General features: G+C 41.2%; 1 pseudogene; it reads right to left on the bottom strand.

Moving 5' to 3' along the window:
* Positions 1 to 16035: 16035 nt before the first annotated feature.
* Positions 16036 to 24275, bottom strand: LOC113627549 (trafficking protein particle complex subunit 2-like; annotated as a pseudogene).
* Between the last annotated feature and the right edge of the window lie 518 nt (positions 24276 to 24793).

Here is a 24793-nt window from a genome sequence, read left to right as displayed (position 1 = left end):
ACCCCACTCGAATTCATTCTCCTCACTGACACCAGCGTCATCTCCCTAAGATGCCAATGTGCTCATGACACTTGCCAGTGCAAATTACCTGCCCCCCCCCCCACAATCTAGGCTTCCACCATAGGGGGTCACTTTCTATTACTAGTGTGTACAGGTGATCCTCTTATCACCAGACTTGTGTGAATTTACCCTTTCTACCTAGAACGCTCTTCTCTCCAATTACCAGGTGGAATTTTACTCATCTTCCAGGTCTTAGGTAAAGTGTTCTCTGCTTCAGGAAGCATTTCCTGACTTCTCAAGTTCAAGTTAGGGGGCTTTGTACTTCTCCAGCATCCCAAAACATATTTGACTTGCTGTTTATTTATCAGGATTCCCTACTACACAAAAAGGGCTGGGAATCTTTTGTTTAGTTGATAAGCATGCCTCCAAAATCTGGCACACAGCCTGAAATATGTGAACACTCAATAAAAGCTAATTAAATGAAGAATGGTGTCGAATGTCTTAGAAAGGAATAAAGTATAAGAATTGACCATCATCCATGAGTTCTGACAACTTAGAGGCTCCTGATGACCTCAGTAGGGGCAGTTTCTGTAGAGAAGTGGCAGCTGAAACCAGGTCCCATGGGGACGAGGACGAAGTGGATACAGGAAGTCCACTGGTTTATCACATCGTTCCCCACTCCATAACTTGCCAAGATGTGCTGATGAGATCGGGGGGCAGGACAGGCCATGGAAGCAGGAAGGTACTAGATGCCCAGGATATTTGTGTGAAAAAAACAGCAAAGGAGCTAAAGCACCAACTTAGGCTGAATTCTCTACTAGGCACAGGAAGCAGTGTCTAGGACACGCAATACTTTTAGGGCCCACAGAATTGTTTTAATTTCATTTTTAATAAGAAGAACAAAACCTGGTGATGTAAATGTGCTTTTAATCATCATGAATCTGTTCTAGTGAACCCAGTTTGGTTTATATTCCTCTTTATACCAACACAATCATAAAATATAATTTTTTATATTATTTAACGGGGGAAGGGGACCCCATAGATAAAAGTGCCTGCAGCCCACTGCAGTTGTGATGCAGCCCTGAGCAACTTTGTTGACCTCACAGTATAGTCTTGTCTCTGAGATTCATTTGTCATGAATTGGGTCACCCCCTTTCTTCTTTCTCTCAGCCTCTGGCTCTCACCTTGGCTTTGGCTCTCCTACACTTGCTTCCTGCATTGACCTGATGGGAGCAACCATATCCTCTGATATCTCAGGGGCTGTGGTTTGGAAAGGTCTTGTCAAAGGTCAAAGGACGATACTGTTTTTCATGATTTTCAAGCAGATATAGGGTTCAGCATTTGGGCATGTCTGTTTCTTTATTTCTGTTTCCGCTCAGTGTAAGCAAAGTCTGCAAGTAAGATACCATCTTCCCTGAACTGAAGAGAGAGAGAGAAGACCAGTCAAATTGCCAACACAGCACAGGATCTGGAGAGAAGTGCTGACTTTGTTGGATGAAACAATTAGCAACTAGTGTACATGACCAGATAGATGAAGAAACCCTGGCAAAGTAACAGGGGACCCTGGTCAATGATTACTTCTCTCAACAAGGACAAAGAAAGCTTATCAGAAAACACTTTAACTTGCAGATGCCTTTCCCAACAAGGTAGCCTTTCTTCTAAAGAGAGGTCTAATTTGCTGTAGATAAATTGGGGAAGTTCTCAACTTTATAAGAATCTCCACCTCTTAGAGGAGGTGAAGTCTCTCTGTAGCCCTTGGTATATGGGGCTGGGAGAGGGGTTGCAAGCAGAGGCCATAAAAAGGACTTTGTCTCTTAAGGCTTTTCTTTGGGAACCACCTGCAGCCAATGCACAAGGCCTCAGTTTGTGGGAGATGGAACTAAGGCATGCATGCCCCAGCCACCCCATTTCATGGCTGTAGAGCAAATGCTCTGTCTGATCAGAAGTTCTGCAGGTAGAGTTTATCAAATTAAGTCATTAATCCATTCATCCTCTTAAGCTCCTTCAAAGCTCCAAATGCTGGTGATGTAAATGTGCATAAAACTCCATCCCTGCCTGCTTTGCTGGCACTTATCTTTGTAACCAGATGTTTTATACATTTACTTGTTTACTCTCTCTCCCTCCACCCTCTATCCCACAAGACTGTAATCTCCATGAGACTGGGGACTTGGCTCTTTTGTTCACTACTCTAAATTTAGTGCCTAGAACAGTGACTAGCATTGCTAGATGAATATTTCTTGCACGATTTTTGATGAATGAATGAATGAAATTATTTTAGATAATTCTTAATCCTGAACAAAGAAAAAGAAAAGTCCATGAGCTGCATTCAAAGTAGTTTTGATTACCATTTTCCAAAAATTTGATTTTGAAAACATTTATGAAGACATGGTAAAATTAACATGGAAACACCAACACTTTTCTTTAATACAAACTTGATATACGTATGTAACAGGGCACTACCAAGCTCTACCTAAACTTATTAGAAGTTATTCACTTTGAGGAATTTGAACTTCACTTGAACTAGCAATTGTCTTTAGTAACTTCTAAATACAGCATTCACCAGCTCAGTAATGCAATTCACCTTTCAGTTGTTTGAAATTGTTCGTTGACACAAGTCTAGGTCCCTTACTAGGAAAGATTAATCTGTTCGCAATGATCTCTGCACATGTTCAAAGCCTGGTTGGCCTGTTTTGACATTTAAAAAGAAAACAGACTTGCGCTGTGAACCAAATCAAACAACTCTCCAAGGCTGAGCCATACGGCTTTGTAAAATAATCTGGTAGACAGAATTTGGCCTTAAGAGCATCAGGTATAGAAAGTCATATGCATTGATTGTCTCTTGAGTTCCACTCTTAAAGGGTCAATCTTTTGGGTCACAAAAAGCTTCTTAATCTTTGCGTTTTCCCCTATAAATTTGGGAGAACTAAATACTTTAAGCCAGCATGTCTTGAGCAACCAGACAAAATTATGAATTTGTGAAGTAGGGGGATACATGACAACAGGGAGTTGGTGGGGGGTGGGGTGGGGAAAGTGAACTATAGATGCTTATGCCTCCCGATTTCTGTCCAGCAGCGACTTTAGACTTTATATTTAGAAGGATGACCATCTAACTGGGGCTGGGGATGGGATGGAGTCAAGGGTACTGGTGCTCGAAGCTAAGTTTGCATGGGAGTCTACATAAAATAAACACAGCATCCTTTGCTCCTGTCAAAGCAGGGGGGGACAAAGTACAGATGGAAATTATACGGGAAGAATAACTGAAGTTCTCCAAAGACCTACCTTGAAGCTATTCCTCTCTCAAGTCCATTGCTTCCCTGTGAAAATTGGGCCCAGTATTGTCAGAGCAGTTGCATTTTCTAAAGAAGCTGAAAACCCCAACTTTTCTGGGAAATGTCCTGGTGCTTGTGGTAAATGTTTAGATCAGGTAGTCAGAAAAATCCTGATTGATAAGGTGATATCTGAGTAAAGTCTTGAAGAAACTGAGAAAGAGTGAACCACGAGATAACAAGGGATGAGGAAAAGAGTGCACAGCCCTTCAGCAGCAGTGTGCTTGTGAGTCAGCGAGTGGCCATTGTGTCTGGAATAAAACAAGTGGGGAGAAGAGTGGCTGGAGATGAGGGCAGAGGAGCAGGGGGAGCAGAACATGGAAGTGCAGACAGGTCTAGTGAGGGCTTTGATGAGACCATGATGGGAGTAGCATGGGAAGCCCCTGGAATGCTTTGATCACAAGAGTAGCATGAGCCAACCTGGTATTATTCTGGCTGATGCTGTGGGAGAATAGTTTATAAAGGAGCAGAAGCAGGGAAAAAAATCAGAAGGCATATTGTCTTGAAGGAAGTTCAGCAGGGACAGTGTTCTCCAAATAAGAGAGGCTTTAAGTAGAAGTTGGTTTCTCTCTCATTCATAAGTTCAGAGGTCTGAATCTAGAGGTAGATGGCAGCTTCATTTACCAAGTCCTCAGGAATTCAAGAACCTTCCAACTCATTGCTCTAAGGACTTACATAGGGCGTGAGTGCTGAGAGGAAAGAGTAAACTTAAGGCTGCCACCTCTCTGCGGGTTAAAGAGTTATCTATGTAGCAGGAAGCAGGATGAGAAAAAGATGAAGAGGAAGCTACAAAAGGTACCTTATGACTATCTCTTAAGGAACATTCCTAGAAGTTCCACAGATATTTCTGCTTACATCCCCTTGGCTACACCAAGCTGCAAAAAATGTTAGGAAATCTAAATTCTGGAAGACCAGGTACCCAGTTAAAAATTCTATCAGTATAGAAGGAGGGAATAGAGATATTGAGAAGAAATAAGCAATTTTGACCACAGGATACTATCTTAGTAATCCAGTGAGAGATGATGGTGATGGAGGTGGTGAGAAGGTGTCAGATTCTGGATATAGTTTGAGGTAGAGGCAAGAGATTATGCTGATGCACTGGTTGTAGAGTGTTAGGGAAAGAGAATAGTCAAGGAGGATGAAGGTTTTGGCTTAAGCAACTCAAATATGGAGTTACTTTTATTAAGCAGGCTTAAGGATAATCATGAGTTTGATTTTGGGGAAAGTTAAGTTTGATACCCAAGTGAAGATGTCAGGAAGGCAGTTGGATATACAAGCCTGGGGTTAAAGAGAAACATCTAGCTTAGAAACAGAAATTTGGGATCCGCCTGCATAAATATGGTCTCAAAAGCTATGAAACTTGACAAGATCCTCTAGAGAATGTGTGTACATAGGAAAGAGTAAACATAAGATACTGAGCCTGAGGCATTCCAACATTAGAGGCTGGGGAGATGGAAAAGTGACCAGTCAGGAGGGCAAAGAACCAAGAGAGAAGGGTCCCTGGAAGCCAAGAGATTCAAGTATTTCAAAAAGGAGTGATAGACTGTATTAAAATTTGCTAACAGGTTGAGTAACATGTAGATTAATAATTGACCATTGGGTTTGGCAACATGAAGGTCATCAAGGATCATGATATCAGCTGCTTCAATGAAATGGTGAGAAAGAAATGCTGTTTGGAGTGGGTTCAAGAGAGAATGAAATTAGAGAAAGAGTGAATATAGACAGTTTTTTTTTGAAAGATATATAAAAACTAGCAAAGAAATGAGATAATAGTTGAAAGAGGGTGTGGAGTCAAGTTTTTTGTTTTTTAAAATGAGATATATTGCAGCATGTTTTGTGTGTTGATGGGAAAGATCCAGTTTAGAGGGAAAATTTGATGAGCAGGAGAGAAAGGAGAGAGTTGTTTGGAGTAAGACCCTTGAGTAGATAAGAGGAAATGGTGCCCAGTGCACATATGAAGGTTTTGGCTTTAGAAAGGAGCACAGACAATTCACCCAGGAGGGAAGACAAATTACATGAGAACAGATGAAGGTAGGCAGTAGAGGCCTGGTGGGAGCTAGTGGAAATTCTCCCCTGATTGCTTCTGCTTTCTTACTGAAAAAGAATTCAAACTCCTCAGCCGAGAGGGAGGAGGAGGGTCGAGGACCTGGCGATTTGTGGAGGGAGAAGGAAACATGAACTAGTTCTGTAGGAGACTGGATGAGCGAATGAACTATGGAAATGTAATGAGATTGCTGGGCACCACTACGGACCTATTTTACTTCAGCGGTCATGAATTTAAAGTTCGTGAGTATGGGAGTAGGTAGACAGTTGGGTGTAAGCAGAGCAGGGGATAAGGAGAAAGAGAGAGAGAGAGAGAGAGAGAGAGAGAGAGAGAGAGCAGTGGTGGGAGAGGGAGAGAAGAGATTCAGAGTGGATTATTCAAGGGAATCGTAAGAAATAAAAAGAGACCATGCAATCTAATCTCATCCTGAAGGGATGGATGGTGATGAGGGACAGTGTAAAGGTTTTGGATTCAATGGATCAGCTATAGCCTTTCTTGGAAAAATTGACAAACTGTGCAAAAATAGACACTACTACTTTTTAGCATGATGTGTTAGAGAATGTTAGGCTGCAGTTAAAATAAAATCCAAATATCGGTAGCTTAAAACTCAAAAAGCCACTACGATAGCATCTGAGTGGAAGGCACCTCTCTTCCACACAGCTGTTTAAGAACCCAGGTTGACAGTGGCCCTGCCAACTTCAACATGTGATCTCTGGGAGTCATCCAAAACCTTGCCATGTCAGTCAGCCAGTAGGGAGAAAGGGCATAGAGGGACAAGAGTGAGAGGCTTTTATGGGCCATGCTTGGAAGTGGCATGTATCACTTTAATAATATTCCACTGAAGAGAACTTAGTCACTTCTCTTCTGGGGTTGTTGAGAAGCGAAGTCTAGCTGTGTGCCCGGAAAGAAGGGGAGAATGGATTTTGATAGACCTCTTGTAATCTCTATCACAATTAGCCCTTTTGGTCACCATCATCCCTTACATAAAACATGCATACTCTTTAGGGGAGAAAACCCAAAATTTCATCCAGTTATTATATCTGTCTCAAAGTCTAGGATCTCCATGTGATGCTCAGACCACTCCTTCAGATCCAGATATGGTCCCTCAAGGTCAGGCACCCTCTGTACCAAAAGATAAGTTACCTGTGCTCTATCTGCTCACTTAACATACAAAAGTGGACAGGATAACCATAATAAAAACCCTCAAAGCAGTCCACAGCAATGATGGTCCACAGCTGGTCCACAGCAATGATGGTCCACAGCTGGTCCACAGCAATGATAGAAAAAGAACCCCAACCCTTAGAAGGAAATGTCTTTTAGACTGCATCTGTCCTTTGCAAGGAGCTTTCTTGTCCTTGTTCTTGGTGGCCCTAGTTTTTGCCCGCCTGGAGAATATTCTTGTCCACTGTGCTCATGGTCACCTATGGGGTGGATATCGGGGAGTATGTTATAAGCTGTACATCTTTCAAAGCCCACTTTCTGCTACTGTATGAGGGTAATTTTACAGACCCAAACTTGTAGTTTCTGGGTAGTACAGTTTGCTCAAAAACATGACAGGCTTCTGACCTACTTGCTTCCAGTCAGTTTCATGTAGAAGTAAATAAGCTCCAAATTCTTTTCTAGATCTGTTCTAAAGTCTGTTTTTTTGGTTTTTTTTGCTCAGCCCATCCACTTTGCCCTCATGGAATCTACACTGACCTCTGAAGCAATCGTCTTAGGTGGTAAGGCAACATCCTTGATATCATCTTTGCCACTGGGCTGGGTCTCCCCCCTTTTTTTATGACATACAAATCTTATCTTCTAGTATTTGAGGTACAGAAACCATCAGTTTTCTCAGCCCTAGGAAACCCTGAAGTTTAAAAGTCTTGTTATTTAATTCCACTTCAGCTGTCAAACTAGACAATTTTTGCCTGAGTTCATCTCTTTCTTGTAATACTTTGCTAACAGTGATAAATAGGAGCCAACACACAATAATATTCTTGCTTTTCCAATTGCTTTCCCTTGAGCTACAGGCTTAATAGGCTCTTGGTCTTCCTTCCAAGTCATCATAGATGATAATTTTATTAAGTTTTTTCCCCCATGGATAACACGGGGCTCTAGCTTTCCAGTCTTTGATACCCATTTTCTTCCTTCCTTCGTTCTGAACACTCAGCTAATTCCATACATTTTAGGTGTTTACTATGGCGCTCACTTTCAGGTAATGATTTCAGGAAATTGAGTAGGGAGTATGGTAAACAAATAAACCCTTAAAGTTCAGTGGGTTAAATAGAAATGTGTTCCTCTCTCACTGAGGGAGTTTAAGTCAGCGGCAGCAGTGGCATAGTTTCTCAGGGATCCAGGTGTGATGGTGAGTCTGCCGTTCTCCACACATGGCCACCAAGGCTTCCTATGGTCACCTTCCCAGTCACCCAGAAAGAGGAAAGCACGCGGAGGAGCACGAGTTGGGGGGAGGTTTCATGAGCCCTGGAGGGTGCATATTATTGCTGTTCACATTCCAACGGTGAGAACCAAGTCACCTAAAACAACTGCAAAGGAAATCGGGAAATCTACTCCAGCCATGGGTCCAGGAAGGAGGACAGAATGGATTTAGGTGGCCAGCTTGTGGTATCTGTTACACACAATAATAAGAGTGAGAACAAATAAATGGGACTAATTCTTCCTATAGAACGCCTTAATGTCTTTGAAGTGTCATGACTTCATGGGAAGAATTAGAAGAGGTTATAAGATTTCTAGAAGAAAACAAGGGTTAAATGAAGGGATTTTTAAAAAAATCAATGACAGGAATTCATTAAAACAAGTGCCTAATAAAGATAAAACTTTTTGATTTGATCTGGTTTGCAGCAACAGAGATAGATGGGAAAACTATCTTTTGAAAGTGGTTGGTTTTTCCATTTCTAGAAGTTGAGATTTCCTTTGTTTTGAAAAAAACCCTAAGAGAAGATTTGAGAATAAAAACCACAGCAAGGTAGCTCATTTTAAAGGAGAAAACAGGGCACCATACACCTCAATTATATTTCAGAATAAAATGACAATGCTTTGCTTATGACATGAATTAAGGTCAGCCTTAAACAGAGTATGCTTTGAACAGCTAAAGAAATGATTTTTTGAGACTTCCCTGGTGGTCCAATGGTTAAGACTTTGCTTTCCAATGCAGGGGGTGCAGTTTCTATCCCCCGTTGGAGAGCCAAGACCTCACATGCCTTGAGGCCAAAAATCTGAAACATAAAACAGAAGCAACATTGTGACAAATTAAACAAAGACTTTAAAAGTGGTCCACATCAAAAAAATCTTAAAACAAAAAAAAATTTTTCTTTTAACTGTATAACTGGACTCAAATGGTGGCATCCCCCATGTGGTGTTATTTTATTGAATAACCCAGACTTTGAGAAATATACTAACAGTCATTATAATTCCTTTGCTGCCCTGAGGTCAGGTTACACCCTGTGAGTGGAGGTGAGAGAGCTTATGAAAGGAAACTGATGTTTCCACTGCCAGTCATTCTGGGGATAAGGATGAATGAATAGACTGGGGAAGGGTCTTATTGATGTGAAAGGGTGGGGAGAAGGTTAAAGAGGCTTACTACATATTTGGCCACGTTGGATTTGAACTAGTTTGCTCCCCTGAAACCCAGCAGGAGCTAGACAGGAATGCAAAGGTTAGATTTTGGCTTGCGATCCTCCAAAGTGATGAGTTTTAGGAACACTTAATCATATTTTGAAAGCTTATCCCCTAAGCAACCAATAAAGATAAAAAAAGTTTTTCACTGTTAAATGAAAACTTAGATACAAAAAACTCCATGATACAAAATTATACTTTAATGAATGATTAAAAGGCAAATAACTCTTGTAACCACTGCCAAGTCAAGAAATAGAACTTTGTCAGCTACCTCAGAAGCCCTCCACATACTGGATCCCTCTTCCCTAAAAGTAACCACTCTCTTGATTTTTATTGTAATCACTTTTCTTTAAGAGATCATTTTTTTTTCACCCAGTCTTGCAGCCATCAATGCTATAGTTTATTTTTTTCTATTTTTAGATTTGTCTTTTAATCTAATGTTTCTCCCCAGTTCCCACTTTATCCCTTGTAAAGCATTTGTTGAAGAATCTAGGTTGTTTGGCCTGTAGAGACTCCCATAAGATGATTATGTCATCATGGTGTAGTTTAAGAGGTTCTTCTGTCCTCTGTATTTCCTATAAATTGATAATTGCATCAGATTTGGGTTTGTTTGTTTGTTTACTTGTTTTGGCAAGAGTATAGGGGTTTTGTGTCCTTTCATCAGGGGGCACAGATTGTCTGGTTTCGTCTCTTTTTGTGAAATTAGCAGCTATTTCTGATCAATGCCTAGATCAGTGAATTAAGTAGGGGCTGCAAAAGGGGAATTTCACTTCTTCTTAATTTATTGACTGGAATCTTCCTTTGAAGAGTCACTTCTCCTGATCTGCTATTTAGGTACAGAGATACAATTCATATAGGAAAGACAGGATGAGTGCTTGAGGCTTTCCCCTTGATTAGTTTTCAAGATAATAAGTTGGTTTCCCAAATCCTTCTCTAAGTATGACTAACCCTAAAAACTCATATATTTATTTAAGCACATTTGATATGTACTAATCTATTGTAGTTAATATCTTTATTAAAACTCAAATAGCCCCATATTTGGCCTTGAGGAGCTTCTTCAAGTTGGTTCCATTTAACATGACCCTTATGGGCTAAGAACATGGTCCAGGATCATCTTGTGTATTTCCTGCCACTGTCCTGAAATTAGTCACATCTCCAAGAAACCCTCATTTCAAATCATATTGTGGGTGTTATGCAGGCTCAGTGCTACTGGGTTGTGTCCTTGTTTCCAGAAATTTTCAGTGGACAGATTTAGGATCAGCCCATTGACACAGAGCATCCTTTGCACCCAGACCATGATCTTGAAATGAGAGCTTCTTAAATACATATATATATATATATATACATACATACATATATATTCATAAATATAAATTTGAATTCTACTAATATACACTCATTCAATTCAAATTCAGGACAATTGAGTTTTTACTTACTCTCTTCTAGCTTACATCTGTCTCTTCTTTTTTCCATACTAAGAATCCTGGTTCTCCAGAACAGAGGGAATAATAGAATTAGAATAGGTCGTAATTACTAATTTGTTTTATCCTATGTCATACACAGTGTTGTCCCATAATACTGATATTAATACTATCCATCAGAGGATTATGAAAACAATTAAAAGCTTTTTTGTGATGCTCCCCCCAGGCATTTTTTAGTTAGACTGTGATTACATCATCAAAACATATAACTATTACACACTATAATCTTGTCTTTTTACACTCATTTCAACTTAGTTCTATAAATAACTACATGCCAGTATTTATGACAAAGTCCTAGACATGTTGTGTGTCTGAAGGTTGATCTCTGGTAGATTCAGGAAAGGGTTAAGTATTGAATATTTAGATGTTGATACTAAGTTTAGAGCTTTTGATATTGAAAGTCAATTTGGCTGGTTATACAACCCTTAGAGCACATTCTTTTTCTTTGAGTGTCTTAAATATATTGTTTCATTTTCTTCTGGAGCGTTGTTTTTGAAAATCTGATGACAAATTTTCTTTCCGTTATAAGTCACTTGATCATCTCCTCTAGGTGCTCACAAATAAGTTTTGTTAAATAGATTGGGAATTATGAGAGGGGATCATGTCCAAGCTTAGAGGAATCTGATAAGGATGTGGAATGCTCTATGAGGTGGTGAGAGGGGCTATGCCTGCCTTTGGAGAAGCAGTGGTTCAGAGCATGGGCTGCAGGAACAAGTGGATGACTCCACCAACAGAGAACCATTTATGTAGATACATTCCTTAGAGCTTCTCCAAAATCTATTGGAAAGTGAAACCCTGGAGGAAAATAGATTTCTAGTAGTCCATGCAATAGGCCTAGTACTCTTTGTATCTTGAATACCAAAGAAAATAAAATATCATTTTGCAGTCACAGACTGCTGACTCTGATAATATGCTGGATACATTTTAAAGAGCTTAGCAAAGTGATTAGAACTGAATGCAAGTATGCCTCCTATATACCAGTATTAACTAGCAAGAATAGATAATAAAATAGACATCTCATTTTACAATAGTAAGCAAAACAAAAATTTTTTTTATAAGTTTATTTTATTTATTTTTGGCTGCTTTGGGTCTTCGTTGCTGTGCTCAGGCTTTTCTCTGGTTGCCGCGTCTTTGTTGCGGTGCGCGGGCTTCTCACTGCAAGTGGCTTCTCTTGTTGCGGAGCACGGGCTCTAGGCGTGCAAACTTCAGTAGTTGTGCAGCACGCAGGCTTTAGCTGTGCGACACGCCGGCTTAGTTGTTCCGTGGCATGTGGGATCTTCCCAGACCAGGGCTCGAACCCGTGTCCCGTGCAGTGGCAGGTGGATTCTTAACCACTGCACTACCAGCGAAGCCCAGCAAAAAAAATTTTTAAAGGACTAATCCAAGACTTCTGATTTTAGAAAGCTGGTGGATCACGTTAATACAAAAACTTGCATAACATGTAGAAATTCAGCATACTATATATAATATATAGAAATTTTTAAAACGTGTGCTTCCCAGTTTCACATGATAGAAAGAAAATCGCAGAAGTGAGAAATAAATAAGGAATGAAAAAACAAGCATAGGTCCAGATGATGTTATAGGCAAATTCCAACAGTTCTTCCAAAACCAATTCTTATCTTATACAAACTGGTCTAGAAAATAGAAAAAGAGGGAAAATATTCCATCTCATTTTATGACATATGGTAATCTCTGCAAATTCAGAGAAAGCATTCATAATGCTAATACTAATTTATAATACGAACTTATAACAAATTTTTTAACCTGAGAAAGGAAATCACAAAGAAAGCCAAGAGCAAATATTACACTTAATAGTAAAATCTGACAAGGATGTCTGTTATGCCAGTTTTAATCAACATTATTATGAAGGACCTAGTTAGCAGAATAATATATGAAAATAGATAAAAGTTAAAATGATAGGTAAAGAAAAATCAAATTGTCATTATTTGTGAGCAAAATATTAATTTCTACATAGGGAACTAAAGGAATTGAAAGGCAAAAACTAGAGCTACTAAGAGACTTCATCAAAGTTGCTAGATACTAGATTACCTTATGAAAAATGAATTCATTCTTGTGCATCAACCACAAACCACAATCAATGAAAGGATACATTTTTAAAAATGCCATTTGCAGTATCAAAAACTTGTAATAAAATCTAGAAGTGACCTAGCAATAAATCTAATATAGATGTCTAAGATCTTTATGGAGAATATTATAAAACTTTATTGAAAGCCATAAAAGATTTACACAAAATAGAAACATATGCTAACTTCCTGGATGAGAAGTCATAAATATGTAAAATGTCCCAAAATATACCTGTAAAATTCAATGCAATTCTAACGAGCATTTCAACAGAGTCTCCTCACAGAACTTGATAAATTGGTCCAAAAAGCCCAATGGAAGTGTAATGGGCCAAGAACAAAAAAATTCTTGAAGAACAATTAGTCAGGAAGGGGAGAATCTCCTTACCAGATATAAAGATTTATTATAAAACTATATGGTAATTAACGCAGTGTGGTGATGGTATAAAAATAGGCACAAAAGTTCAGTAAAAGAGGAGAGAGTGTAGATACAGACTTAGGTTCACACCAGAATTAGGAAATACGGGAAAAGTGGCGTTGTGTCGTACAGGAGGGATGGCCATTCAATTAACAGTGCCAAAAAATCGGCTCCCCATGTGAAAAAAATAAAGATATTTTAACTTTTATACACACACTACTCATTGAACTAAAGTTTCAGATAGGCTTCTAAGTAATAATCATAGACTCCGCAACCTAAGAAAGTGGCATCCTTATCCAACTACGTGATGATTTATAACTAGGAACATGAAGAAATGGAGCAAAGATGGTCCCAGGCTGAAGGACCAGCATTTGCCCTGATGCAGAAAGGAGCAAGGCGAAAAGCAGGAGGCCAGTGCGATGGAAGCTTGAGGAAAGGGGATAAGTGGCCAGAGTTGAGATCTGATATATCGTTAGGACTGTGTCAGACCACAAAGCTCTTGTGGACCATGTTATGAGTTTTAGAATCTTCCCTAAGAGCAGTAAAAGCCAAGAGAGTTTTCAGTGGGATGAGTCCCGATCAGACTTCTTAGAAGATCCCTCTAGCTGCTGTATGAAGAATGGATGAGAAGACGCAGGAAAGACCACGCTGGAGGTTCTACCAGTTGTCCAGGGGCTTGAATTATGGAGGGGGCAGTATTAGGAGAGAGACATTTTAGAAGGATATACCTAAAATGGGAAAAAGGTCACATGAACAAAAATGTATTCTGTTACAGTTCTTCCCATAATTTCACACAGGGAGTCTAAAGCCGCAAATGAAATGAACCTTTCAAACACTGCTAAGGTCAACAAAAATGTCCTGCTTCTCTATGTTTAGAGCTAAAGGACCAAAGAAGGAGAGAGGCCTCATGTTTGGGTGGGGGAGTGGAGAGATGGAGAGAATGCTAGAATCACATGGAGAGCTTTGTTCAAGTTATATACATCCTGGCCACGCCAACCTTCCAATTCAGACACCAGAAATTCTAATAGGGAGACATAATTAGGTGAATCATTGAGAATTTAATATGACAGCATATGAAAATTCAAACATATTGTTGTCTTACTACTTCTAAGGAAAGTTATGCTGACCATTCTTGGGCGATGGGACAGAGACTGTTGCTCTGGTACAGACTGAGCTCTTCACAACCCTCAGAAAAATATTTGCTCCACTGTGAGAGCTCCAGTAGTCCACGAGGAAGTAAAGGGCAGAGGGAAAGAAGGTATCAATATAAACTTCAAGTCAGGGACAGCTGCAAGGGTGCAAGAGAGGACTAAGCAGGCGTGGAGACACACATCCCTGGACACCACAGCTGAGCACAGGAGCATCATGGCTGGACACTCATGTGAGTGGATAGCAACATCGTCTGGAGACTCAGGGCCTGGACCCCTCAGCCTTTTCCCAGCGTCGTGTAACCTTCAACAGAGTAAGAAATTGAGCCCCAAGCCCACAGAGAATAACGGCTGTAAAACTTCTGGAGCCTCATTGTTAAGAAGGGGTCTTTCCTAAGGAGGGCCCTTTTTGTACATTCCAAGTTCTCCAAGGTTTTCTCCAGTCACTATGGAATGGCTTACATTTATTTTCGTGCAGTTATCCAGATACGCCTAGATTCAAACTGGAAGAGACCTGCAAGAGCATCTAAGCCCCACTTTACAGATGAGACAACTAGGCATTTGGCCAAGGTCACATAGCAAGAGTATGTATCACTGGGACAAGAATTCAGGTCTCTTGCCTCCCACTCCAAAGCTACATCATCACACTCTCTCCACTTCAGTAAAGGTAACTTGACCCAGAAGCACAAGCTGTTTCTAACCTCCCGCTCATAAATGTGAACTGCTTCTTGGTTTGCGGTCGACTTGTGGAGTCACATCATGAACGTACGATAGGAAAACATTCAGCGGGATGAATTCTTTACTTTCGGGCTCCCTACTGTTCTCACGTATATTACTTCAGCTCTCAACAGGGAGTTGCAGTTTCAAGGAGTCAGTGAAATAACTATGCAGAGCCATTACCTCATGTACAACCAATGGGGGGTAAGCCTCCGTGGAATACACAATGCCTTGTGCAGGATAACAGCTTGTTTTTTGTTTTGTTTTGTTATTTTTTTCCTTGGACAAACATCTTTATTTAGGATATCAAATAAATATGGTAAAAAATTATGCTAACAGCTTCACACAAAGATACAAGACCAAACTTAGAATTACTTGCTCAGGTTACTCAGAATGGAACAAACTTCTTTCTGTGCTCGCAATTAGCACAGAAAATACCCAGTTATATTACTTGCTTTTCAATGGACATTTACTGGTTTACTGTAAGATCCCACGCTGTTACAGTACAAAAGAAGTCACTCCTGCCCCCTCCAGTATGATATACAGCCTAAAGAGCCAAGAGCGCAAGGGTTAATGTGATGCAAGCTTTTCTTTGCTTACAATTCTAAAACTGCTGTACAACTTTTTCCTAGTACAGCTATCAACGGGTTCACTTCATCTTTAGTTTACTGTCTGAGGAAAGGAAACATAAGAACATAACCTGTCACTTTGGTCCTAGCCTCCCACTTGACAAACATGGATCCAGGATTCTAGGATTACAGGAGGATCGCCGTTCCCAGTCTCCGACAGGGGCAGGCCTGTGGCATTTGGCACCGCAAAGCTGTCTGCTCTGGCTTCTTGGCTTCTTAGTGTACATATACTACTTCTATGTATTCTACCTATACATTTTCATAACACCTCAGATGAGCCCCTGTATGTGCTATCAACTTCATCCCCTACTGCAGAAGCTTTTGGGTTTAAATCTGCCTACCAAATCTTGACCATGACATTTGGAACAAGATCAAGCTATCTGAATGAGGAAATTCAAAAGCTTATTCTCAATTTTTAAAATAGAAAGATTTCAAGATTACCGATAAAGAACGCTTCATAAATAACACTGTTCACAAGCAAATATCAATCTGTTGATAGTCGTAAGAAACTGAATATACTGTGTTTAAATATGAAAGCAATTGCATTAGGTTTCGATAGATTGAGACTACAACTAAAACTTTTCCATGCTGTTTAATTAAGTTACTTACAATGTACACATTCCTGAGTATACCCTATTGTAGTGACACTGTTTACTTCCGAATTTTTTGCATTCAGCATAAAAGGTGTTTCTTCCCAAGAAACTGAACTTTTCTGTCAAATGCGCTTGACCAAATAGGAGAATTGGATTCATAAAATGGATTCATTTCAAGCTTTATGTATAAATCATAGACATCGATAAAGGAGTTCTTTACTCCAGCTGCTTGCCTGACGTCATGCAACATAATAAATCTCATATGACCCGCAGTGATGAATGCTGAAACAAACCATTCACTGAACTCGTCCCCCGTCTTCAGGTACATGTTGTTTGACAGCCACATGTTCTGTCTACGAGATCGATAGCAGTGTGAGCTACGAACTCGTTCAGATGGAGGTGATCGTCTTTGGATTCTGCTTTTCCAGCTGGCAGAAACTCCATTTCAAAAACTGGATTATCATGGTGACCAACAATGACAACGTAGAAGCTTCCAGACATTGTCTTCAATAGATAGGCCCTGCGGCGAGACACCAGTAACGGAAATGCCCAGTGAATTCCCGTGGCCTAACAGTTTGTTTTGATGAAGGCTTATTTCTAGAAAAAGGAAAAACAACTTACTTTTGTTTCTGATTTAAAAAGAAGGCAAATTTAAAATGTACAAGTGCATGTACTTATATCTTTTCGTCTCTGTTCATTTCTTGCAAAAACATCTATTTGTCATCAGTCATTCATACATAGGCCTGTAGGAATGTTTCCCAAAATGACTCTCAGGGAATTGGGGTCTTTGAGGTATTTCATGAGAACATGCAGGAGAGCTGCAGTCTTGTTTCCCCTCTTGGACCCTCACCAGGCTCATTTAGCAAACTAAAGGCTTTGGAAGACCTTTCATTTAGCCCTTCTGACCGACGTCTTTGATCAGGAAACCTTGTATATTTTTTTCATTTAACATCTGTAGAACTCCAGTTCCACAGAACACCCTTTGGGAGGTGCTGGTTCATGATTACTCTCAAGAGCTTAGCACCCTGGAGGGGCATTTTTGGTCCCACTGGCTCTCTGTGGAGCCTCATAAGTGTAGCACTAGCTGTGAGCCCATCATCAAGGTGATCTCCTGACGTCAGCAGGTTCTTTTCTGTCACAATGGGACAGACAGCATCTTTCAACTTCTTTTTGCAACTCCTGAATGTCTAAAATTACTCTCAGTGAATATTAGCTCTTATCACATTGAGACATAGACCTTGGGAGAGACATTCCTGACCATCCAGCTCCTGTTTTCATACTGACAATGTCACCTGGGCAGAAACCTTAACACTCACTATGTCAACAAGGTGTCCTAATCCCAAGCGCTGGGAGTTGAGTCGTGGAAGATCTGGAGGCTCACAGCAGGCTACTTGGTGCTTTATTCTTTCCTATCCCTCTTCTTTACGTTCTCTTTCCCAGTCCCACAAAGGCCATCCAATTCCTCTCCTTGTCATATGCCTGCCATTTTTGGAAACAGTTTTGTTTTGAACATGCCCTTGGGAGCACTCACCTTTTACCCCAAGCATCAAATATACGTATTTCCACCAAACTGTTGGCATGTTCCTTCAAGAAGAAATCTGATTACTCTTTCCCATATCACTGTTATTGAAACTGCATATATATATAAAAAGGGAAGATGCCAATGGTAGTGCTTGCTCAATGAATGTAAGTCACCCTCCACCCTCCCCTCTCTGTTGGTCTGGAAGTGCTGTCATCAACCCTGGCTGCACATTACAACCATGCGAGGAGCTTTTAAAAACACAGATATCTGGGCCCCGCTTTTAAACATTCTGATTTAAATGATGGAGTCCATACATGCATTGATTTTTTTTAAGCACTGAGGCAATTCAGTTGTACACATCAGGGTAGAGTTTCACGGATTTAGAGCATGGAATCAATGAAGGTGGAAAATGCCATCAGTTACCGAATCATCAGAAAGAAGAAATGCTGAAATATTTCACAGGGAACGAAGACACCTGAGCACCCACAGCACCTATTCAGCTATCCCCCTGATCACCAACAGCTTTCCTTCCATATGTTCAGAAAAGTGTGGCAACATAGTAATTTATCCCACTGCACTCCCAGCTTGTGAGAATGGGAAAATGGATCTAGAACATTTAGGCACTTTCTTTATAGCTGTCACTGGTGTGATGTCACAGTTAAAATTCTGCAACCTGGATGAATATTCAACCAACTCTGAGGCACCCAGTGCAGGGTAATAGTAACTACCACTAGTAATCTAATTTGAAAATCCCATTCTTATGGTTTGATTTCTAGGGTCACTCCTGATGCCAAGCATTTAGCCTGGGCTCCCTTGGAAGCACAGCTTAAAGGCTTGAGAATAATCCCAGAGATCAGGGCAAGGGGAAAGTAGATGTAAGGAGAGCCAACGTGAGGATTCGTTAGCAAGCAGGCTGCCACTAGGTGTGACTGATCGCTCAATTCTGTGTGTCCATCCCCTGAGAAGACATAAAAGCTGCATCTTAGACCTGTCCGTTAGTCAAGGGAGAGATAGGAAATTACTCAGTAAGAAAGTGATGAACAGCAAGCTTGGTTACCCATTTTGTATAGATGATTGGCCTTGCATCTGGAAGGAAAAGGACTGGAAAACTAGGGACAAGCAAGTCTGGGGAAGAGGTATGTAGACTCACCTATAGGAATGGGCACAAAGTATGCAGATATTACTGTCCCCCAGGGAACATCCACTGCAGAGGGGTCTCTCAACGACCAGTGGGGAAGGATGATTCTGTGCTGCACAAAAGGCGCAAGAACAGAGTGGGCGTGTGGCAGAGGCTTGATGGGTCCCCACTGATCTAGCTAATGCTGCTCTTGAATGCCCAACCTGCCAGCAGCGGAGACCAAGGAGAGCAGCCAGCCTTTTGGTAGCAGGCTGTTTACAACAGACATCTTCCACTCTGGGGAGACAGAAATTTGTCCTTACAGGAATTGATGTTTCATTTGAATATGGGTTTTCTGTATGTAGAGTCTAAACATAGCTGTATTGCAACATCTATGGCCCAACAAAGGCAAGGAAAACAAGGGCTCAGCTTCCTCAGAGGTGAAGGTCAGTGTCACTGCACCAGCACGCCAACCCAGACCAGTGTCCTCTGGGACCTGGAGTCAAGAGTAATCATCTTCCTAAAGCACAAATTTGATCCTGTCATTCACTGGCTTAAAAATTTTAATAGCTACTTATTGACCTTAATAGAAAAGTCCAAATTATTTAACGGAGCTAAGAGACTCTCTAAGATTTAACTTCTGCTTCTTTCCATTCTTTATCTTTTGCCACTTCCTCCCTCACAGTGCCAACAACGCTGAACTACTTTCATTTCCTTAAAATGGAGCCAGGCTTTTGTCTGTGTTGCACCTCAGCCTGAAACACCCTCCCCCAGCTTGATTAAGGCCTACTCAGCCGTTAGATCTCAAAGGAGACAGCAAGTGTTCTTGGACGCTTTCCTAGACCCTCTGAGACTGAGTCAGTTGTGGTCATGCCCACTCACCCTTCTTACTTAACTCTTACTGTAATACTCACTATATTACATTGCTTGTCCCTGGATCCCCTATTAGACTAGAAGTTTCCCAGTACTCCTGGAACCCAGCAAAAATTAAGCATTTGACAAAAATTCATTAAAAGAATTAATAAATGAGTTGAGTGTTTTTCTTTTCTTTCTATTAAATTGTTCACTATCTCTTATATCATTTAAAAAGATGAGTGTGCATTTTTTCTCATATACTTCTCCAATGTGCTTAAGAAGTAAAAAGAAATGGAATATGAACAGCATGAAATTGATGGGGAAATTCGGCAAGGTAAAGTTTATATCATTGGGCTTAACCTCTTATAGCCGTCATTTAGGAAAAATAGATTAAGTTCCATATATAGATTCTCAGTCACTGAGCATTCTCCTACATTTTTTATATTAAAAAAAATCCTGGGCTTCCCTGGTGGCGCAGTGGTTGAGAGTCCGCCTGCCGATGCAGGGGACACGGGTTCGTGCCCCGGTCCGGGAAGATCCCACATGCCGCGGAGCGGCTGGGCCCATGAGCCATGGCCGCTGAGCCTGCGCGTCCGGAGCCTGTGCTCCGCAACGGGAGAGGCCACAACAGCGAGAGGCCCGCGTACCGCAAAAAAAAAAAAAAAAAAAAAAAAAATCCTGTGTTATGTTTTTACCACAATAGTATATTGCAAAGCTGAGCACTCTGGCTTTTGACCATTTGTCTTGCAGATGGCCTTGAATTGTGATATCGCAATAATTAGAATCTAGACTTCATGGTGACTAACAGAGAACAGCAACTCAATACAGCTATTCCCTTCTCAGCTGTTAACATAGGGTCCTCAGGGGATAGTGGCTGTCCCTTTCCCAAAAAAGTATCAGTGATGTATCTGCAATGGGTACATAAGTGTCTTCTGAAATGAGAAGAATAAAACTCCCTCTGCATCTTGACCCAAGTAAGACCCATTCTTCTATGAGGATCAATCGGATTTTACTATAAGAGAGAAAGAACAACATGGAAACAGATAGGCTATAAAGTATGGTGGTTGGGGTCACAGGCTTTGGACTCAGACATTTGGATTCAAATTCTTCTGCTGTAAGCCTCTCTAAGCTTCAGTCCTTTCACATACAATGGAGATAATAACACCTACTTCATATGATATTGGGGAGATTAAGTAAAGTATTGGATGTAGAGTTCTTAACACATAGTATACTCTCAGTGCACCCCTGGAAGCTGTCACTGATGAGTTCTCATGAAACTGGGACAATAAGGGAATCTGATCAAAAGAGTCTTAGGAACCAGGATATTCATAGAGGGATGGGGGTTAAGAAGAAAGGGGGGAGGTAAGAGGGGATGAGGGGAGTGTTTCCATTTTCTCCAAAGCAGTTTTTATCAAACCACAGCTTCCAATCTGGGGTTTGAAAATCTAGGCAATTGTCCTAGGAGCCAGCAGTGCAGAAATACATTGTGATAAGTCTAGTTATATTATGGAAAATATCCTCAGCAAACTGCAGGGGAGAGTTAGCAGGAAGGTCCATGGCTAATGTACAGTTTTTAAAGGACTCGCAGAACTCACTGGGACGCAAGGATGTTTTGTGCTTTTGTCTACTCATAAACAGATAATAAGCACAGTGACTCACTTGTCAGGCAGAAAACTTGATTAACCTTGTTTATTTTTCCCCCAGCAATAAGCAGAATCCCAGTAAATCATCTCCTCAATGCAATCCTGGAGTAAACTGGAGGTTAATTCCTCATTAATTCATTTCAAATTTCACATGGTTAAAACATACTGCCACATATAGAATGCATGAAATGCACTTTAGAACTTTTCCTGATGTAAGAATTACCAAACTGCATAGCCATAAATAAAACATATTATATTACCTATGCTCACATACAAAGGCTGAAATGATCAATATGAAATTAGTACTTTGTCATTCCCCATACACTTTTTTTTTTTTTTTTGCGGTATGCGGGCCCCTCACTGCTGTGGGCTCTCCCGTTGCGTGGAGCACAGGCTCCGGACGCACAGGCTCAGCGGCCATGGCTCACGGGCCCAGCCGCTCCGCGGCATGTGGGATCTGTGGGATCTTCCCGGACCGGGGCACGAACCCGTGTCCCCTGCATCGGCAGGCGGACTCTCAACCACTGCGCCACCAGGGAAGCCCTCCCCATACACTTTTATATCTAATATTTCATTTGTACTGAATGACAGATACCATCAGATGGGTAAGGGAAATATTATCTTCATATTGAAGATGAGGAAACTCTGTCTCTGAGAGATTATCTGGCTTTTTCAAGGCCACAAAGCTAGCAAACAAAGGAACAAACACTCGAGCAAGTCTTATGACCCCAAACCAAAATGAAGCCCCAGTGGGCCTCACTGTGGCTGTTGTCATGTATGTTCACAATCCACATGTTTCAAAGGATTTCAGTTATAGATGTTTAGCGGGCAATGCTGCAGTATAGGAATTTAGACAAGGGCATACAGTCAGACATCTCATGGCCCATGATAGAGTGCACATGTAACTGAGAAAGTGAATACTGTCTGTTCCTCCTCTGGACCCAATCTTGATCCTTGTCTGTCCAGCATTGTGCTCTGAGAGGCTGACCTTATGATCCACAATGATGAGATTCCTGCTTCTGGCCTTCTGATGTGTCACCCAATAGAGACCTTCTACAGAAAATTGGATGGAGGGAGGAGAGGAAGGTTTGGGAATTTGTTGTTTCCCCAGGTCCCATTTTGAGGCTGTATCCTCACTAAAGATCACAGCTTCAGTCCAGTTGCCCTCTCCAAACAGTCCTCTGTGCCTCCTAGTTTAGGGGTCACCCCCTCCTCTTGCCCCTTCAGGGCCAGGGGGGTCAGGGAACCCAGACGTTACTACCCTCCAGGTACTGCACCATCTTTGTACCTCCCTTACACCCTTTGCTTTTGTAAATATCTCTTTATTAAACTCTCTTAGATTATCTGAATTGGAGTGAGCCCCTGTTGCCTGCCAGGATCCTTCCTGACATTACCTTCCAGAGTGAACGTTGTGCAAGGTGTCTATTCTCTATAAAAAGAAGACCATTTTCTCCCCTTTCATAAGATTAAATAAACTAACCTTCCTTTCAATTGAGAATAATACAAGGTGTGTGTCTGATGTCACAGGTGTATCTGGACCACACAGCCTAGAAGGATGCTGTCATAGAAACAGACTCTTTTCCCTCCTCCTTTTGGTAACAATATTCTGATTTTCCTTTGAGAAGCCACTCTCTCTTCTCCTTTCAGTCTCTGAGCTTAGGGTGTGACTGTCTTATACTCCAGGAGCATGTGTCATCTATGAGAGAAACTCTAACCACAGTGACTGGTTTAAAGCAGTGAACAAAGGCAGGGGAACCAGCATCTTGAGTCAGGAAAGAGACTCTCTCTTCCCACTGGATTTTCTAAGTTGTGGAACCTTAGGCTGGAGGTGCCAGTAGCCATCTTTGACATGACATAAAAGCCAAAATAGCAGAAGGTGGAAAGGAATGATGGTGAAATATGTCTTCCTGGCAAACTGAGTTGAGCATTTGAATTCAGCCATACCCGAAATTGCCCCTGGACTTTACTTCTCTGGGCCAATAATTTTTTTTCCCCTCTGACAGTTTGATTTGTTGCTTGCATCCAGAGGAGTCTGCAGTAAAGGAAAAACCTGACCTGGGAGGCTTGAAAATTATTCCAGTCTCTGTCATTTAGAAGTTGTGTAAATTATTTTACCTTTGTGAGCTCAGGTTCCTCACCCATAATAGGAGGATTTTGTTCTAGATGTTCTTCACATGCCTCTCTAGAGCAGAATATGGAGAAGGAGAAAAAGAGGCCAACCTTCCAACTCAGTTGGAACTAAGAGGAAAGTCATGTCTCAAAGCGAGCTCATTCTCTGTTTCCAGTGCATCTAGGACAGCAGACAGGTAGCCCTGCTCTCCATCCAATAGCAGCTACTACAAAGTATGACCATACCCAGCCCTTGTCAGCTCCATGGATATTCCTAGGAGCTCTCATCTTGTCTTCCCTTCTTTAAATCAACCAAGTACACCACGTAATTTTCATGATATCTCTCTTCAAATCTAATTAGCACATCGAATGACCAAATAAATCTTCAATGCCTACTGTAAGTAAGCTGAGGTGCTAGGTATTGTGGTTATTAGCATTCTATCTTTGTGTGTATCCTCCTTGGGAGGGGCAATTCATTTCAACAGATGAATGCCAGAGGGGGGGAAAATGAGTTTTGAAGTAAAGAGGAAGGAAACTTTTGAAGAGTAGGTCATCCTCCTTATTATCTATCCATCCATTCTTGCCACACACAGTGTCCTGGATACTGTTTCTGGGCTGTTCCCAGTAGCTCCATTTTCTGCTATTATTTTCCAGTGGAAGAAACTTCAGCTTAAATAAACTAGGCTTATACAAAATGAATGTAACAGCAAAATCCTACACACTTTGTCACATTTTTGTTGAGTTTCAAGGACACATTTTTACATGGACATTTGGATGTGGAGAAGAAACTATTATTATCTTCTTTCTCCCCCCATTCCCACTGAAGGTGGGGAAAAAACTGAAATTTTCACATTGAGGATATTTCAGGCTCTGCTGCTTAAACAGTCTTTTAGAGATTTCTTTAGTATCTTTTGGATAAACACTCAAAGTCAAGATTCCTGTTTCCTCTTAGGACTCACCTTAGATATCCACAAGATGACTCCTGGGTGGAAGGGAAGCTTAGCTGTCCTCTTTGTGGTGAGGAAAGGGGTGATGTCCACCTATGGGTCCTGATGCTGTCCCCTGGTCCCCTCTAGCCTTTGAGATGATGTCCTGTCCATCCACTGGGGATCCTCCTGGTAGAAACTGCTGACACTGCAGTCAGCATGACTTGCGATGTGGTGGCCTACTGGGGTCCAGGGTTTCTCCGTCACCTTGGTCCTCACTAAAGCTGCAGATTCTCTGGGTCTCAGCCACCTCCCTCCATCCTGGGTCTATGGTTTTCCACCATATAGCTTCTGCCACAGGGTCAGTTTCCCCCTGCTCTTCCCACCGCCCTCCTCACTCTTCCACACCTTTCCACCTCTGGGAGCATGTCAGAGTGTTTGGATACCTACCCTGCCCCACATGAGCTGACCGTTCCCAGATACCTTTTTTTTGCACCTTCATGGCATACTACCATGTCTATTTTTCTCTTCTGTTGCCATTTTCTCTTTTTATTTTTTGCAGGAGTTCT

This window comes from Aethalodelphis obliquidens, unplaced genomic scaffold (assembly GCF_003676395.1).
Source record: "Aethalodelphis obliquidens isolate GAN/ISIS:26980383/991018 unplaced genomic scaffold, ASM367639v1 scaffold21, whole genome shotgun sequence".
Taxonomy (NCBI): Eukaryota; Metazoa; Chordata; class Mammalia; order Artiodactyla; family Delphinidae; genus Aethalodelphis; species Aethalodelphis obliquidens.
This window is presented reverse-complemented; position numbering and strand designations above follow the sequence as displayed.